The sequence below is a fragment of the Cavia porcellus genome, unplaced genomic scaffold, assembly GCF_034190915.1.
Source record: "Cavia porcellus strain 051 isolate PalLab524CR breed Dunkin Hartley unplaced genomic scaffold, mCavPor4.1 scaffold_1, whole genome shotgun sequence".
NCBI lineage: Eukaryota > Metazoa > Chordata > Mammalia > Rodentia > Caviidae > Cavia > Cavia porcellus.
Genome location: NW_026947484.1, coordinates 160,804,851 through 160,823,661, shown reverse-complemented (window position 1 = coordinate 160,823,661; position 18,811 = coordinate 160,804,851). Strand labels below are relative to the sequence as shown.

The 18,811-nt window shown below is 37.8% G+C and overlaps 1 protein-coding gene across 5 annotated transcripts in view; it reads left to right on the top strand.

Annotated features, from left to right (window-relative positions):
• LOC134478152 (uncharacterized) overlaps positions 1-18,811 on the top strand; it is a 157,108-nt gene that overhangs the window by 120,095 nt on the left and 18,202 nt on the right. The gene's annotated exons all lie outside the window — the stretch shown is intronic.

Sequence of the window (18,811 nt, the reverse complement as noted above, 5' to 3'; positions counted from 1 at the left end):
AAGCTTCTAATTATTTTTCATGCTTTGCTGCACTGGCAAGAATTCTCAGTACAATGATGAGCAGAAGTGGTGGAAGAGGGTATCTTTTCTACTTTTCTCACCTTAAGAAGAACATGTACAGTTGTTTAGTCCTTTCGCTTTTAGTTTGATGCCAGGTTTGTGGCCGGTCCTGTATGAAGTTTAAGGAGGTTCTATTCATGTTAACATGAGTGAATACTGAATTATTTTATGGAGATAGAACAAAAAAGCAGGAATTTGTCCTGTGTGCCTCCTACCTGCTGGAGTCCAGACATTGTTCTTCTTGTCCTTGAGCTGGAGTTCAGGGCCTCAGTCACACTGGCTCCCAGGCCTTTGGATTTAGAGGCAATTCCTACACTGCATTTCCTGTGACTCCAGGCTAAAGTTGAAAGACTGGGGGCAGGGCTGTGGGGCTTCCATAACCAGGTAAAATCGCCCTTCTCTCCCTACCTCTGTCTCCCCTGCCCTCTGCAGAGATGGACAGAGAGGGATTACAAGTGTGAATCTATAATTTATTGCTTGTATATGTGCATTGGTTTTGTGCAGAACCCTGACTAAAGCACAAGCTTGTATTTAAGAAGTTTCGGAAAAACAGTACTTACACTTCAATATTACTTTTGTGTCTATCTCGCTACACTGTGCTTTTTAACTGAACTGTATAGTCAGTTTTCCTTTAGCACTACCATTTATATAATTGAATGTAAAATCACTATTGAACATCTGTTTTCTTATTATCTGAATTTTGTTCAATTTCTCTTCCTTTTCAGCCTTCATTTCTGATTGAATTTGTTTTCACAATTTGAGTTTTTATTTCATCTGTTGACTTACTAAATATGGACTTTTCTTTTTGTTTGTTATATTTTGCTGGTTGTTTTAAAGATAATCCCTTTCACAATCTACCATGAAGTAATATCATCCATCAACATTTTTTAATAGAGGCTCTGTGTCTTTTATAATCTTTCTCAATTTTAATCTGTCTGACATTTTCACATGATTTAAAAGATTCATGTCCTAGCTCTGCTCACAAAGTCAAGCCAGGCCATGCTACACAGTTCAAGTTTAATTTGGATAAACCAGTGTACCAAAGTCCTTACAGCTGGCATTTTCTAAGATCTATATATACTTGCATTGTTCTCTGTATAAAAACAACACTCACCTGAGAAATATGTCAAATATTACAATAATTTAGCAATTTAAGATTAAGTTAAAACTTTACATATCAACTGGAGTCTGAGTTTTTTATATTACTGACTTTTATATTACTGACTGAGTCCATGGGAGTTAAAAGCTACTTATATAATTGTGAAATAAATTGAGTTAGCACAGTTTACACCGCCACAAATCACTATGATTAAAAAATACTTATGGACTAGAATTATTTAGGTTTAAAATGTATCCCAGAAGCCTGATGTGATCAGAGGTGGGGCTGTTGGAAGACAACTGGGTCATAAAGGCACAAGCCTCATGGATGGGTCAATCCATTGAGTTCATAGGTAAATACAGTATTAGGAGGTGGTAACCAATTCCAGGAGGTAGGTGACTGAAAGCACAACTTAAGAGGGCAAACCTCTCACATTCTCTTCCCACGTGCTCTGTTTCCTGGCTGCCATGTGTTATACAGCAGTCCTCTGCCGTGCCCTCCTACCATGCAATTTCTGCTGTGAAATTGCTTAACAATGGACTGAATTCTCTGAAACCATGAGCCAAATAACATCAGTTTTAAGTTGTCAAATATTTTGTGCTAGCAACAAAAAGGATGAGCCATACATGAACTATGCTTTCCTAATGGGTCACAAAAGCCTAAAGTCAGCCAGCTAGTTAGATCATGAGCTCTGATCTTTTTTGTTTGTCTTTTTGAGACAGGGTCTCTCTATGCAATTCAGGCTGGCCTTGAACTCACTTTGTAACATAGGTTGGTCTTGAACTCACAAAGGATCCTCTTGCCTCAGCCACCAGGGTGCTGGGATTACAGGCATGAGCATCACGCCCGGCTATGAGCTCCAGTCTTTCTATGCAATCTGTGTTGTGAAATTTATTATTTTGCTTGTTTCCCAAAGATACCAGCCCAACATACGCATAATACATGAGACTGGAGAAGATGCCATGCACAGTGACCTATAAGACTGAATTGCATCAGGTTATACAGAGTATTTGAAACCTAAATCTATGTGTGGTTTTGCATAGTAAAAACATAATTGCATCTAAGGGGGAGAAAAATGTGTCTCCATTTTTCTACTAGATTATGCACTCAAAGCAGATTTTATGTTTCAGCAAAGCCTGTCCAAGTTCAGTTAGCAAAATAAATAAATAAATAAATACAAATAAAAGAAATCCATGGACATTCATCAAGAAACCCTCCTGCAGTGATGGGCTGAGACTCAAGGGCACTCATCAGACCCTGCAACTTGACATCCAGGAAGAAGCAGCACAGGCACAGAGAGTACAGATGTGTTATTATTGCTGTTGACAGAAAAGCTCCTGCAGTATTGGAAAACTGAAATGGAAAAGATGAACAAATCAGCCCAGAGAGCAGGTGCTGACACATGGCTTCCTATCAGATGGAACACTTCCTTCCCTTGCGTGACAAGGAAATTGAGGACAGAACAACCGGCAACATTACACAAAAACAAAATCTCACGGAGGGAACACAGGGAAGCATAAAAGTGATAGATGAAGAGGCCACGAGATGGGGCCTGATCAAATGATTCAAAAATGGTGCTGATTGAAAGATTCAAGGTGGCGCCTCCTCCGGCCCCTGTGGTGGGCCTCTGGAGACTTCACCTCAGCTGCCTCTCACCCTGAAAGAAAGTTGTAATGTGGAGCTCTTTCTGGTGGACTAAAAAGGATCTTCTGTTTAAATGTGGATTTGAAAAGCTCTGAATTTCCTAACCATGAAAGAAGGGAAAAACTAGGACTAGGAGACTTATTTTAGGACATTATAGTGCGGTGTTTTTCTAACCCACAGAATTTTCCAGAAATGGCGTTAGCCAACAGTTCTCCTGGTTTGATCTCAAAGGTTCTGAAAATCCCTCAAACTTCTTAAGGGTCAAACCTATTTACATAACAGCTTTAAGGTGCTATTTACCTTCTGAGCCTTATCTTAAGCAGTGTGGAATTTTCCAGAGGCTGCCTGAAGGATGAGGGGTAATGGAATACATTCTTACATATTCTAAAGTTTTCTAAGGTCCTAAGTTTATATTACACATATTTACTTTTTCAGTTTGCTCTAAGTGCTTTTATTTTGCTATCACTGTTATCTCCAATTACTGGTATATCTTCCATACATTCGCTGATTTTATTGTGATCTAATAAATTATGATTTTAAAATTCCAGAATAAACCATCAAATTTTATAAAAACACAAAGGCCACCATGACGTGTTAGCTAATAAGGAGGTTAGAGAGACTTGGAAAGTAAATTAGCTGGTGTCACACTTTTTTAAAAAAAGCTCAATAGTTTTCCTTTTTCTCTCAAATTGATTTGTTTGCTCTTATTTTTGTTTTCTTCTTTCTTCTCCCTAGGCCTCAATATTCCCTTTCTATATTCTTATGGTAAAAGTTGTAATCATTTAATCCATAACTTACTTCTTTTTTAAAGTAAAAATGTAATGTTTCAAAAATTTGAAATTTTATGCAATATAGTAAGTATATAATGGACTGGAAAATAAAGCTAGTTCAAAACAAAACACTTAGACGTGTCCTCAATATTTAGTAACAACATCATTTTAAATAAATCATGCACCAAAAGATCACGAAAGAAAAATAATTGCAATTTACTAATAATAATCAAAATTTATAGAATGATGTAAATCGACACTCAAAAGAAGTTATGTCTTCAAATGTTTACATTACCATTGATGACATTTTATATGTTAGGTATTATTCTAGGACTCAGAATAGTGTAGGAAAAATTCAGAACCAAGATGAAGGTTGTTGAGTGTAGTGAAGAATTGAAAGGTACCTGACTATTATTTCCTTACCACTGATGTGAATTACATATCAATGTATAAAACTGGTCAAATGTCTACACTCAGGTACTTTATATACCTCATGCATAATTTTTATAATCTCTGTAAAAATTCAAACATAAGGAGTTTGAAAGCTTAAAAAGTAACCTGTTCTTAAGTTCATTGCTAGCTACTGGCAAAGCCATAGAGCAAACACACATTGTCTGTTTCTAAAATGTTGATTATTTCCATTTGGACTAAGAAGAAATAGAAATTTGATGACCCCATAGAAGACACAGTAAGTAAATTTTCATGTATCAGAAATAATTGGGGTAATTAACGTTTAAAGAAAACCTACTATGATTCAGACATTGATTCAGTTAATATGGTTCTTTATTTGATATTTAACTTTAAAACAAGTATTGCTTTCCTGGGATTCACCCTCATATCTGTTTTGCAGAATACATTACTATGCTTTATAAATACTAATGGATTTGGGTTACAAATATCAGATCTTGTTTTTAAGGGTTATTCTTTCATGGTTTTTAAAGTGTGCTGGTGTATTATTTTTAAAATACTCACCACTAAATATATTTAGACCTGAAATTTTATTTGTGGACATATTTTCATTTATGAATATTTTTTTGATCACAGGTGAGGATATTTAGATCTTTTCTTTGATCATGTCTTGTAATTTGGTAATTTAACTATTACTAGCAATTTTTATTTGTTACTGGAATTTTATAGACTTAAATTTATTCATTATATTTTATTAACTTACCAATGTCTTCATGATCTGTAGTGATGTCCCAATTTCCTTTTTGAAACATACATTGTTAATTTATGTTTTTCTTTCTATTCTTTATCAACATGGATGAAGTTTCATTCATTAATTGATAAATATTAACAAATAAATGTTTGGCTTGGATAATCTTGAGTTTTCCCTTCACTCTCAAATGATTTTTTGCTTGTTTTTTTTTTTTTTTTTTTGTCATCTACTTTTTTCTACTTAGGCCTTAATATTCCCTTTCTTCCTATGGTAAAAGCTATGATCATTTAATTTATAACTTTCTCTTTTTTTGCTACCGGGGATCGAACTCACGATCTCGCACTTGCCAGTCAGTGCTTGTGCTGCTGAGCTACATCCCTACTTTCTTCTTTTTTTAATGTAAACAAAGAGATAATTTCCTTTGAGCCTCTGATTTATATCATCCTTTAAATTTTGATTTTTATTTTTATTATCAGCAAGTTGCAAAATTTTTCTTTTGTGAATTTTTCAATGCGTGATTTGTTTAAAAGGATGCTGTTACTAAATATGGGGAGCACTCCCAGGTGTTCTGTTTTAGCAACCAACTTAACTTCACTATCCATTACTGTATTTCAGGTGACATATTACATAAGGTCTTTATGGTGCAACATACATTCTCTTTGGCTATCATTCAGTTATCTCATTGGGTTATCATTTGGAAATAGTAAGTATTCCATATAGTTTTGTGTGATTTACTGTCAAGGTGTATGGAGGACCCAGAACGGCACCCCTTGAAAGGAGAGCGTTTGTCTCCATTTTGGCTTAACCTGGCCCTGATCCCATGTACTGATCTGCACAGAGCTGGCTAGGAAAGTTCTTTATCTCCTTAACTGCCTTTAAGCAATACAAATGGGTCTAGGCAAGGTGCTGATGTGCGGTCTTTAAAACAGTTCTTCTACAGGTCAGTGATGCTTAGCCGATAGCTTCCAATTACTGTGTCGGCTCGGACTGAACCTTGAGAAAGAACACGTGAAGCCACAAAGCATGAAAACTAAGCATCAAGGCTGGAGCACTGATCCTATACTTCCTCCAACTGTGCTATGCAGATTGCTCTTCTTGTGTACCTCTCTCCGCGTGCTGCAGAGGGGCTATCAGAGCTCCTGCCTTCCCCAGCTTCCAGCACCGAGGTACTTCCCATATTTCTCACAATCTCTCATCTCAAGTCACCCCCTTTTCACAAATTAATAAAACTTGGGTTCAGAGAAGAATTAAAATCTTAACTATATGGGATTTCTCATCAAGAACAAATAAGAAATTTTATTCTTTTATCTCAGTCTTTGGCACTGCTTTCATTACTATTCTATATCAGTAGATACTATGCTTAGCTGTTATATCTAAATATTTCATATTTATAAAATATTATCAGTGATATTGGTTTCTTAAGTTCTCACTTTCTATCATTGTACACAAATATTACTAACTTTTGTTTATTGGTTTTGTATGTATCTCATCTTGTTACCCTTACTTAGCAGTCCTAGGAGCTTTCTTTTAGTCTTCCTGGTTGTTCTACAAAACATTATGCATTTTTATTTACTTTCTTACCACTCTGTACACCTTAAGTTTCTTTTCTTGCTTTATTTTCCGTCCTGAATGTCCAGCGTGATACTGAGTAGGAGTGAGGAGGGTGGAGATACTTGCCTTGTGCCCAAACTGAAAAAAAATATGTATTTAGCATTTCAACCACCTGTGCTGTCATCAGTTTTAGGTTTGTTATGAATGCGCTGCTAAGACTTGGACATGGAGCATCCCCCAAGGGCCCAGGTGTCCCCAGCCCGCGCTGCCATGGGGAGGTGGTGGAGCCTTCAGCCAGTGGGGCGAATGAGAACTTTCAGATGATTCAGCTCTGCACTTTTAAGGGCCTTGTGGGACTCAGGACTCCTCTCTCTCCCTCAAACAGAGATGATCAGGGCTCCTCCACCATGCTCATCTGCCCAAGTGTACTGTGCCACCAGAGCTCAAAGCAGCAGGCCCAGAAGCCATGGACTGACACCTCTAAAACTATAAATATATTTTTCTTCTTTTTAAAATTGATAAACTGCAGGCATTTCTTTTTACAGTAATGGAAACTAACACATGTAATTTATCAAGTTAAGTGTTTTCCCTTATGTTTTTAGTTAGCTAATAGTAGTAATCATGGATAGACGTGGAATTTTATCAGTCATGTTTTCTACACACGTTGATAAGATACTGTGGTTTCTCTTGGTCAGTGGCACATTACTCTAACTGATGTTTCAATACAATCTGTGGAAAAATCCCACCTGTGTATGATATAATACTGTTCTTATTAGTGCAGCATTGAATTTATAATACAGAGGATTTTTGTGTTTCTCTTCATGATAAATGTATACCTGATACCTTTCTTTGTAATTTTTGTTGTCTTTTTGAGATTTATTTTGTAATATGCTTTTAGAATTTGGTAACGCTAGGTTCAAGTCAATTGAAGTGTCTCATTCTTTGCTTCTGTTTTCTAAAAACAATTATGTAGAGTTTCTATTATTCTTTAAATTGCACTGTTCACTTGTGTATTTCTTCTCAGATAGTTTTAGTAATTTGTGGCTTTATGGCATTTGTCTCTTTTGCCTAAGACTGGATTTTGATGTGCAGCTTTTAGTACTTTCTTACTGCTTTAATATTTCTGTGCTCCAAGGTGATGATTTTTCCTTCACTCCTCATATTGACAGTTTGTGTCTTTTTCTATTTCCCATTCTGTATTTACTAGTTTTATTGCTATTTTTCAAAGCATAAGCATATTATTCATTATTAGTACAGAGAAATAGGATTGAGAGAAACCTATTTATTTACTTATTTTATGGAACTGGATTACATCCTTGTGGAGGTTTGTCAAGGTTAACAGTTGAAGCCCATATTCTGGAAACTCAGAAATGAATGGTAGCTCAAATCCTGAGACAGACCTATAGATCAGTGTCCAATTGATAAAGCGTTACGAAGTCCCCACAGAAAACACAACAAGATACATCTTATAAACAAGGTAGACCTGAACTCATCTTCATGGATCAAACAGATTGGGATATACTGAGCTAAATGGAGAGAGTATGATCAGAGGTTAGAAAATCCTGAAACCACACTGTAAGACTAAGCTAATGTTTCCTTTACATTTTCCATAAACCAGGTGACTACATAAAGCAGATACCACTGGATGACAAAGTTTACTCAGAGTCACACGGTTCAGTTATGGCAAAACGAAAATTTTGGGGGCCCCCTTAAAACTGGTACATAACGAATATTTCCTCCGCACTTCATGTGTCTCCCTTGTCTCTTTGTCTGCTCCGTACCTGTCCTCTAACTTTCCTGCTTCCCTGAGACAATTGTCTATGTGAGGCTGCTCATACACGTAGGGCTGAAATCTTCAAACATGAGCATAAAGAGTTCAATGTGCTACTCATTTCAGGAAAATTTTTAAAAAAGAGTTCATGAATTGGGATGCAAACATTAATTACTAATACAAGAATTCCATTGTGCAGACTGTGTTATTATATGAGCTAAAAAACAGACCTTTCTTCTGTTTCACTTCCATTGTGAGGACCCAGCATGCCCAGGTACATCGGGCTGACACGCTGACCTGAATAGCCCATATGTTCAGTCTAAAAACATTTTAAACCGTGAAAATGCTAACATATTCTGAAGAAAATGCTAACAAATATTCAGATATCTAATGTGTTCTTGGGGACTATCCAGCTCTCAGTGTATCCAAATTCATTTTTAATAATGAAGGCAGGAGAGTGGGATGGAATAGGAGAAGTTTATCTTAAGGTCAGCACCATAGTAACAAGAATGTTCCTCAACGTTGTGGATAAATTGAGAGCTCCTTCAAGAGAATGTAGTTCTTTGAGTCTAGCTCAAAAAGAAAACATTCAGGAATATGTAAATACTCTGGTCTGAAAGAAATACAAAATTAAGTTGTTTGAGACAAGCTCCTTCTTTCTTTTCTTTGCCTGGAAATGAATAGTGTTTCTTTGTAGAACATTTAGTTAGCATTGTAGAACATAAAAGGGACACTCCCCTTCAAAGAAACCCTGGTTATATTATGCAGTTCTATGTTAAATTTTATTCCTCCCCTATCACTTTGACAGTAACTATTCTACTTTTTGGATCCCATTAAATTCTTCTGTTTCTTATGCTAGGGTTCACACGTATGAGTTCAAACTGTTTTGCCCATGAACGTGATCTCCACTTGCCTCCATTTACCTAAATGAGCCTCAAGATTATTCTGCTTTATTGCTGGGCAACTTTCCACTGCATGGACATACCATATCTTTCTTATCCATTCTGACATTAATGGGCAAGTTACCCTTGTTTTTTTTTCCCTCTGGTCTCCTGTCACATGAAACAATTGTTTTCTCTCATTTGATTTTAAGTCTATAATTTCCTTTCCAGTTACATGTGTTTCTTGAATATAGTATATTGATGAATCTTGTTTCTTGATCCATTCTCCCTGTGTTTCTTTTTATTGCTGACCTGAGACCATCGACATCATTGGTTATAACCAGCATACATTGGTTTATCCCTGGCCTGCTATCCTCCTGTTGTTGGCCCTCCACTATTCCCCTTCATTCAACTGCCTGTCTTGTTTGGTGATCCTTCTCTGTTTCTGGAACCATGGTCATCTTTATCTTTCTTTGGAATATTCTTTACACTCTCTGTAGGATTGGTTTGGTAGTCATGAATTCCTTCAGTTGTTCTTTATTATGGAAGTATTTTATTTTTCCATTAATTTTGAAAGATAATTTTGCAAGGTATATCAATCTAGGTTGGAAGTTGTTTTCTTTTAGGATTTGAAATGCTTCACTACAAACTCTTCTTGACTTGATGGTTTTGTTGACAAGTCTGCTGTGATTCTAATTGGTTTTCCTTTATAGTGACCTGTTTTGGTTCTCTAGCAGCTTTTAATATTCTGTTCTGTGCTGAATTTCTGGAATCTTGATTATTATATGTCTGGTTGTAGATTTCCTTGGGTATGGCTAGTCCTATATGCCTCACTTACCTGCATGCCAGATCATTTTCCCATATTTGGGAAGCTTTCTGCTATTATTTCTGTGAATATCCTTTTAACTTCATTTGTGTTGACCACTGTTTCTTCACCGATACTATCACTCTTAGATTATGCTTCTTGGCATCATCTTTCAGCCACTGAGTTGTTATTTCCTGATTCCTTGTTATTTTTAAGATATCTTTCCTTTCGTGGTCAGTAGCTGCAATCCTATCTTCAAAATGTGAAAGTCTATCTCTAGTGTCTTTCAAGTGATTTTACCAGCTTTTGGTAGACTTTTTAATTTCCTGGATATCTCTTTAAATCAGTTTCATGCATTCTAATTCCTTTCTATATTATTTATTCAAGATGTCCACCACTTCCTTGTGCTCCTCTTTTTTATCTATGTCTTCTTTAGATATGCTGCGCAATTCTTTCACTAAGCTTGTGTCTTAGTGAAAGTAAGACATTACTTCTGATTTGATTGCTTTTGCGACCTCATGAAGTTGTTTCTTTACTTCAATTGCTATCTTCTCAGAGATTTCAGGTATGTGACTTCCATTTTCTTCCATGACTATATCTCCCAGACTTGTTCTGTGTGGGCTGGATGTCTGAGATTGCTTTTTGCTCCTTTGTCTTGACTTCTCCTGGGCTTCTCCCAACAAGTTGGTTGTGGGACCCCAGACACTTTCCACATTGGCTGCCTCTCTATCGTGTAGGGGGATGGGACAGGCATCTGGGTTCCTCTAACCCCAGATTTACAGGGAGATAGCAGGGCATGGAGCGGGCTTCTCCAGATCTATGCAACTACACTGTGGCTTCGCTGATCATCAGGGATACATGTAGGTGGGGCTGCTACTCTCAGCCTATGTGTCTACACTGGAACTCCCATGATGGTGGCAGACACATAGAGGTATGTTTGTCTGATTCTGCTAGTAGGTGATGGCTGCCTGAAGGAACCAAGGGTCTCCAATGGTGGCCTACAGATGCACAGGTCTTACCTGGCTGTGTGTCCCTGCTCCTTCTGGCTGCCTGCAAGAAGGAGCCTTCTGGTGCCAGCTCCCTGAGGGTGAAGGCGGATCTGCTGGTTCTCTCTGCCCATGCTGGGCACACAGAGAAAGGGCCTTCTGCAACTACTCCTTCTTTTTAGTGGGTTAGTCATACATAAAGTACTCAACCATCCCGAAAATGTTTTTCTCTGCCAATTAAGATCAAGCAGGCAGTCGTGAGTTTGATCCCCAGTACCAATAAAAAGGAAAAAGACAACAAACAAACAAACAACAACAACAACAAGAAAAAAAAAAAAACAAAGATATGGTAGCTAGAAGATACTCACCAACCACTCTTTTCATGGTAAGCAACCCTGAAGAGCCGTCTTGCAACCCATGGATGCACAGATCATTAGAGCACTGTGTAAATGTTACCAGCTATTTATCTGCCCCTTCTTCACTCTCTATTGTTATTTTATACATATACATAAATATTTACACATATGTATCTGTATATGCACATTCGTACATACATAGATGTCCATTACTTCAAAAATATTATAATTTGATTCATTGCAAAAGTATTTTGAAACAGCCAGAAAACAAAACAAAACAAACAAAAAAGTCTCAGCCATTCTATGTTGGCTAATTCAAACTATTGTAGGAATAAATCAAGTTATAATATTTTTAAACTGGTAGATTAAAGAGTCTAAAAATAAATGTTGGAATACATTAGAAATAGAGGAACTTTGCTTTACTGGATAGCTTATTAAGCTCCCCAAACTTCTAATTATATTTGTTTCTTTTCATGTCTTATGTTTTCAGAGCTAGCCTATTACCTGTACACTTCATTCATGGACTGCAGGGATTGAAGAAGGTCTAAATATACTCCTTTGTCTTTCCATCTGTTGCAAGCTGTTTGAAACTGCATGAGCATATTCCTGATATTTCCTCTCACTCCTCCTGTTTTTTCTGGCCCCTTTATCCAATCCTTGCTTCTGTGGATATTTCTTAAGTATCTTTCGAGGATCAGGTCAAGCTGCAACACCTCCAGGACTCTCACATGCCCTTTCTGTATTTCTGTAATGTCTCATAGGGATATTCACTGTATCGCTTATCCCAGGAAACTATGATAATTTTTTTAGTTCATTGAACAGAAACCATGTTTTGTTCATCAAAGTATCTCTTACAGTTAGTATGTTGCAAAGGACATAATAAGTGCTCAATAACTGACTGTTAAATTTACAAAGTTTCATTGAAAGATACTTAATCACAAGTATCCTCATCACTTTCATCCAGTCACAAATATTATTGAAAGAAGCAGGCTTTGAATACAGTTGGAGGTGTTCTAAGGACTAGTGACTGGCCACTCTATATGGAAAGTTTACCCAAAGGCCACCCTAAGGTTACAGAAAGTGTTCAGATTGGAACTCTGAGGAGAAATCATTCCAGAGCAGCCCAAATTATTCACAAAGCTGTGTGAGATTTTTAACTCCTTATTTGCAGTAATTTTTCACCTTAGCCTGAATAGAATGGTTGGTTAAAAAAGTTTTTCCCAGACATTAATAAAAACAAATAGCATTTATCACTCTGCTTGAAACAAAATTTTTTTCCTACAGATGTGCTGTATAAAAATCATATTAAAAACTCAGAGTAGATAAGATCCAAAAGTTATAGTAGATACAGTGAAAGGGAAAGAAACTGCTCAAAGGGAAATTTTATAGTTTGATCAGTCTTGCATGCCTGTATCTGGAGCCTGAGCAGTTACTTTGAAGACAACAATGTACAACATAACAACCATTGTTAAAATCCTTTCAAATTGTTTAAATTCTTTGAAAGCCTATTATTTAAAAATCTGGGAGCCAAGAAATCAGTATGGAATGCGAAGAGGGTCCCTAGGTTCTCGTGGGGGACTTCCAGGGTGTGTGTGGCTGGCTTCGTCACTTTTTGGCAGCAGAGTCTGTAGGACTGGACTGAGTCGCATGGTTTCCTAGTTTTCCTTCTCTGAGACCCTCAGTGACCTGCGAGGAGACTCCTAAGTCTCCTTGCTTCTGTTGTCCCTTTCTCCAGGACTCTGTGAGGCTGAACAAGAGAGAAGCATGATGAACGCTACATCTCTGCCTTATGCGCTGTTGCCTTTAAACAGCCATTGGCATAAACTTCCCTAAAATTAATGATGAGAATGACACCCTGCTGGAGATTTTAGAAATATGCTTATTCTATTTATAGTGATATTTACGCATACACCTCCTTTGGCTTTTAAATTTACACTGAGCTTGAGGTACCTACAGAAAGCCTATTGTGGAGACCTCATCTCTTGGTTTAAAACCTCCAGTGGCTCCGTGCTGAAAGCAGGATATACTTCAAATGTCGTTCAAGTCTAAAGGAATTTGTGCAATTGAGAAGCAGCATCTATAAATGTCTGCTCTTTCTATCTTCTGTACGGACTGAGGCCCTTTATTCCTCAGGAGCTTGGCATGTGCTTTTCAGGTATCTACTTCCTTTCTATTCAGACCCCGGCTCAGATGCCTTCTTAGAAAGACCTACTCTGACAGTCTTAGAAAAGTAGGCCCTTACACAGGTTGTTGAAGGCATGGGCTTCCTGTTTGGTCACTGAGGAGACAACTTGGCTGAAAATGTGGACAGCTTCGCCATTAAGTTTAGATACTCAACAGTGATAGTACCTCTGATTGGGTTAACCTCTTGAACAGTTATGGAGACTGGAGCATAGGAACACAATTTGGATCACACATCTTCTGCATCTGAAAGATAGCCCAAAGGCAGAGAGTAAAGCCAAAAATGGGAATAAGAGAGATTTTCAGAAAAAAAAAAAAAAAAAAAAAAGAGGAGGAGAAAGAAAAGAAAGGGAAAAATTAGATAATTTGGCTGGAAATAAGTAAACAAAAGTGAAATGGAAGCTATGCTATAAAAGCACTGGCTGCACATTGAAAGAAATGGAAAATGATAAAGTCAGTTTCAAAGTTTGTAATGCATCCTTTATGGAGATAGGACAGGGAAACTGGGAAAGATGCTCCTAATATAGTGACGCCATCATCACTGTACACAGAACCAATCAGAAAAGTGCTTTTTGGACCAATCAGAAACTTGTTATTTTCAATCCTTCATTTAAATCTTGTGCTATTCTCAGAACCAATCAGAAGCTACTCTTTTCAACTCTCCATTTGCATGTGGACACGACCAACCAAAAGACACTATTTCTGATCCTTCATTTATATGTCACAAGAGGTCAAGTGACTTTTTTGATAGGTCAGTTTAAACATGGCCTGATACCATGTGAGTGTTTGATAGGACAACTTTCCTGGTGCCTTATTTGCAAAAAAGAGAGAGAACCCGAGAATTCTGGACACAAAAGATCCCTTTCTCTTACCCTTGAGGGTCACTGTGAGTCTTTTCATAGGCCTAGTTCTTTCTTCTTTTCCACCTTCAATAAATACACACATTAGCTGCCTTTTCTGTGTGTCTGGTCCAATGCTTTTTTCCAGACATCAAGAACCTAGAAAGAAACCCCACAGGAATTTTCTTCCAGTAACAAGTGTATCTTAATTTAGTAACATTTCCCCATGAAAGCATATTTTACTTTGTGAAATGGCATTGTGATGAATGCCATTTTTCATGCATTTTGATTGCATTTAGATAATTCATCAAAGCAAAAGTGCAGGATCCTAGAACTCTCATTAAACATCCAATTTAGCAAGCATCTATTGCATGCCTTCTAGAACCTCCTTTTTATTTCTAGAGCAGCCATGCCCAATAGAAATATAATGTAGGACCTAACTATGGCTGTAAATTTTCTAATAGCCATTTTAAAGAAATACAAATAATATAAGTAGGCAAAATGAATTTTTCAGGTATTTTATTTCAAACTGTGTCAGCAACAGTCTCAGCGTGTAATCAGTACTAAAATGTATTTGCAACATAGCTGTGCTTTCCTCCTGCTACAGTTTTGGAAATCTGCTGTGTGTTCTACATTTATACCACTTGTCAGGGGGACACAAGCTCTGGAGCCATGTGTGAATGTCACTGCTGAGCTCAGCTGTAGATTTTCCTACTTTGGTGGATTTATATTCCTTCATTCCTTCATTCATTGTGGTACCAGAAATTAACACCAAGGGACTCTAAGATATCTAGTCAGTGTTTTTCTCTGACACAAGGTCTTTCTGAGTCATCCAGGCTGGCCCCATACTTGCAATCCTCTTGCCTCAGTCTCCTGAGAACCTGAGATTACAAGTGTGTGCTGAGATTTAAACTGCTGACATTTAATACTAACGTTTATGTTCATTAGTTCATTTCCTATTCTATTTTCACTGTATTTTCTGTGTTAATAAAGTGTATAACTAATCATTTAAATCCCTTTATACAATGTCACTAGCGAGTAAGTCATCTAAACTCTTAGACATGAGTATTATAGTCACTGAAAGCCGCTCTTTGAAAATTAATTATCTAATTTCTAAACTCAATTGATATGTTGGTGTCTTATGTATAACAGAGATCGGTCCTAAGACCTTTATCAACTGTGGGAATGCAAAAAATGTTATTTAAAGTTGTATATAGCCAACACTGGAGAGAGAAGGGGAAAGACAGAGAGAGAGAGAGAGAGAGAGAGAGAGAGAGAGAGAGAGAGAACAGATGGGGAGGAAGGAAAGGGAAGAGAAGAGAAGAGAAGAGAAGAGAAGAGAAGAGAAGAGACAGGAGAAATAAAAAAACAGTTGAGGAGTTGATGAGTGTAAGGTAAGAAAAAATAGTATTTTTTTTCTCACTCATCATAAGATGCATGACTGACAGCTCAAGAAAAAGGCAGGCAAAGCTACTGAATCTATGTTTTATATTACATGAGAACAAAGATCCAAAGGCCCATAGACAACTACCTTTAGGAACAGTCATGCACTCAGTTGGTGACTGAGAGATGGTTGTATGAGCTCATGGTCCTAAGCTGGAAGTCTTCAACTAGGCTTGTCTGTTCAAAATCTTCTTGGCTTGTTACTGATGGGCAGAGGCTCCTGGGGTGAGAGTCTTATGATCTACTGTCCTCAGTGAAGGTAGGTAAGGGAATCCACATAAAACCTGCCTGAGGCCTGAAAGGCAGGAGACAGTCAGAAAGAACCTTTCTGACTTCTGTGGTTTTTGTTAATTTCCTTTCCTTCAGTTGGACTTGCTCAATAGGCTAAAGTTGTATAGTTGGTAGTGTTTTGAAATCCAGCAAGACCGAATCCTGAATTTTGGTGAGTCCACTGAGCCCCGCCTTGAAAACTAGACTCTCTCTTTGTCTTTATGGTCTCTCCATCTTGCCTTCCTGACAATTCCACAGAGTTGTTTAGGGAGAAATTGCCTTGGGGTAAATACAAAAGCACTCTTCATCTTAATGTGACAAGGAGAAAAGTAGCAGAGGACCAGAACAATAATCATTTAATTGTTCTTGATTGCTTAGGAGATACCAGGGAGATTCAAAGCTCTGCCCGGGGCAGGATGTGAGAGGAATGTTAGTGTAGGAGAGTGAATTATCTGATTCCAATTCCCTAATCTAGTTGGAGACACAATATTTTGACAAGCACACACACAAAAGAAAAAAAATGGCCTGAGAATGTAAAAGTTCTTCTGTTTCTTTGCTACAAGTGAATTTAGGTCCTCAATTTGAAGTTTCTCTACTAACAGTTCTTTGGCTTTGAAAAACTCAGTCTTCTCACTGGTGAAATAAACAAGTAATATATATTTATAAGCATATCAGGATCCTAATAAATTGCTCATTTGTAAACTTTCAGGGCCTATCTTTGAACAGAAACTTGGGGAAAACACATGAAATTGTTTCTTAAAGGACTTCTATTCTGAAATTGCTTTTATGTGTCTGTCTACCCTGTGGCACCAAGCTGGAGGCCAGGGAAAGAATCAGTAAACAAATACTCTTCCACTCTAGAAGCCAGAAGAGAATCACTGCTGTCTCCACAGGTTATATGGAAATAACCTAAGACCAGGGAAACAAATGCAGAGTTTATAGTAGGCAAGGACACCACTGAATGGAGAGCCTTAGAATGTAAATTTGAAGCTGCAGAGAAGACTGTTCTTTCCTTCCAAAGGATGTGTCTGTTGTTCCATACTTGCCAGAGAGAAAAAGATGATCCAACAGACTTCTATAACATCTCAGACGTGATGTTCAGTCTTTCCTCACCCTGCTTCGGATGGTAGAAAAGAAATCTATCATCTAACAGTATGGTAGAAAACAATGTGGTAAAGATGCTTGAGGACAGAGTCCATGTTCCTCATTTGTCACTGCATCTTCAGTGTGGCATGGACAGGGCATGTAACCACTAATCATGATCTGTCAACTTTCCCAGTTTAAGAAGCACCCACACACGCAGGTGTGTTTGGGTGGGTGGTGAAGACATGACTTTGTGTGCTCTCTGGCTCTGCCTTCCTGCTCTCCCTCACGCCACCAGGAACTAAGCAGCTTTGCCCCACGACACCCTTCCAGGCATGTCTCTGCCCAGAACTGGCTGACCATGGACTGAATCAGCTGACACCATGAGCCAAATTAAATCTCTTTGTGTGTACATTGTGGGCGTTAGGTACTGTGTTCCAGTGATAGAAAAGCTAATATGCGAAAGAGATAATAGTCACGTTTTCTAGTTAATTTTTTCATCAATGATGTGCAAATGATATTAAATATACACTAGGGGAACTTTTGTTAGATGCTATTGAAGAAATTCAAGAAAGATCAAAGCAGCGAATCTTACTGTCCTTTATATCTTGAGAGTCTCCAATTTTAAAGCCTTTAAAGTAGGACTTGCAGCTTAATGGGTGAGATGGAGCAAAATGTCTAAGTCCCTCTCATCTCAGGAGCACCATGCCTCTGACAGAACTGGGGGATGCCTAAGTTTTGGGGACCTATTGATGATAATAAACATTTATAAAAAGGACTGCTCCATTTCTTCAGATAAACCTGGAGCACAGGCTTCCTCTGAGACAAATATGAAATTAGTGATCTGAGCAATTTTGGAAAAGAATTTTTCAGCATATTAGGCTCTGTAATTACCTCATCAGAGGACTGAAGGAATTCTGTCCTGTCCCTTAGGCCTGGTGAGAACCCTCTGAATCTCAGGAAGAGCTCAAGAGACCGGAACACATTTAATTGGCTCCTTTTTTGGTTCCTTTGAAGTCCTGCCTGCCTCACCACATACATGGACGTATTAGCACTTGTCACTTTGCATTCATTAGTATAATAGCTTTAATGATTTGATTTGATCCTATAAAAGGTGCTCTATAAATGCAAATGATCATCCAGAATGATAATTAACAGTCTTCAGCTGCAAATATCTCACACTACCGTCCATGTGTCAGAGAACCAGAAATGTAGAAGTATTACTTGAGGAAACTGTCTCCTCTTTGTACTTCATATGATGACGAGAATTGATAGAAGCTGTGCCTTTCTCTGGTTCCATAGTCTGAGTACCTGATGTTTTTGCTGATCAAGAGGAAAAGCTGATATAATTAATTCATCTTTCAAAAGCGTGAAATGCTAAGGCGGTGAGATGTTGCATTAAAAGTGGAGAGAGGAGGAAGAGGTGGAGGAAATAGAATCTCTTCCAGGTGGCAAGATTCAAAGTTCCCAAACCCTAAATGCCCCTAATGGAGAGAGATTTTATCATGATTTGTGCTCGGCCGGCAATGTACACAAACAAATTTACAAGATGGCAAAAAATGCCTACAGCAGGGCCCAAGCATCTCGGACTAAATGTAACTTATCCTTGTATATGCCATGTTCTCTGCTCCTAATCACATATTAGATGCTGCTTATTGACAGCATTGATTATTCCCATAAAAAGCAACTATGCAATTAAATAGCCAAAGCTTCAGGCCTTTTTATTTTAGCCTGGAAGGAAGAGGAAATTTACTTGTTCCAGAAGAGCTCCATTTGCTCAGAGTTACCTCACCTTCTGCTATCAAGTTACCAAGAAGAGTGGAAGTTAAGGATAAAGTGTTCAGTTTTTGGTGCGGTTCAGAGACAAAGACAGCGATAGGGAAAAGCCTTACTGCTGATGCAGGCGGCTGCGG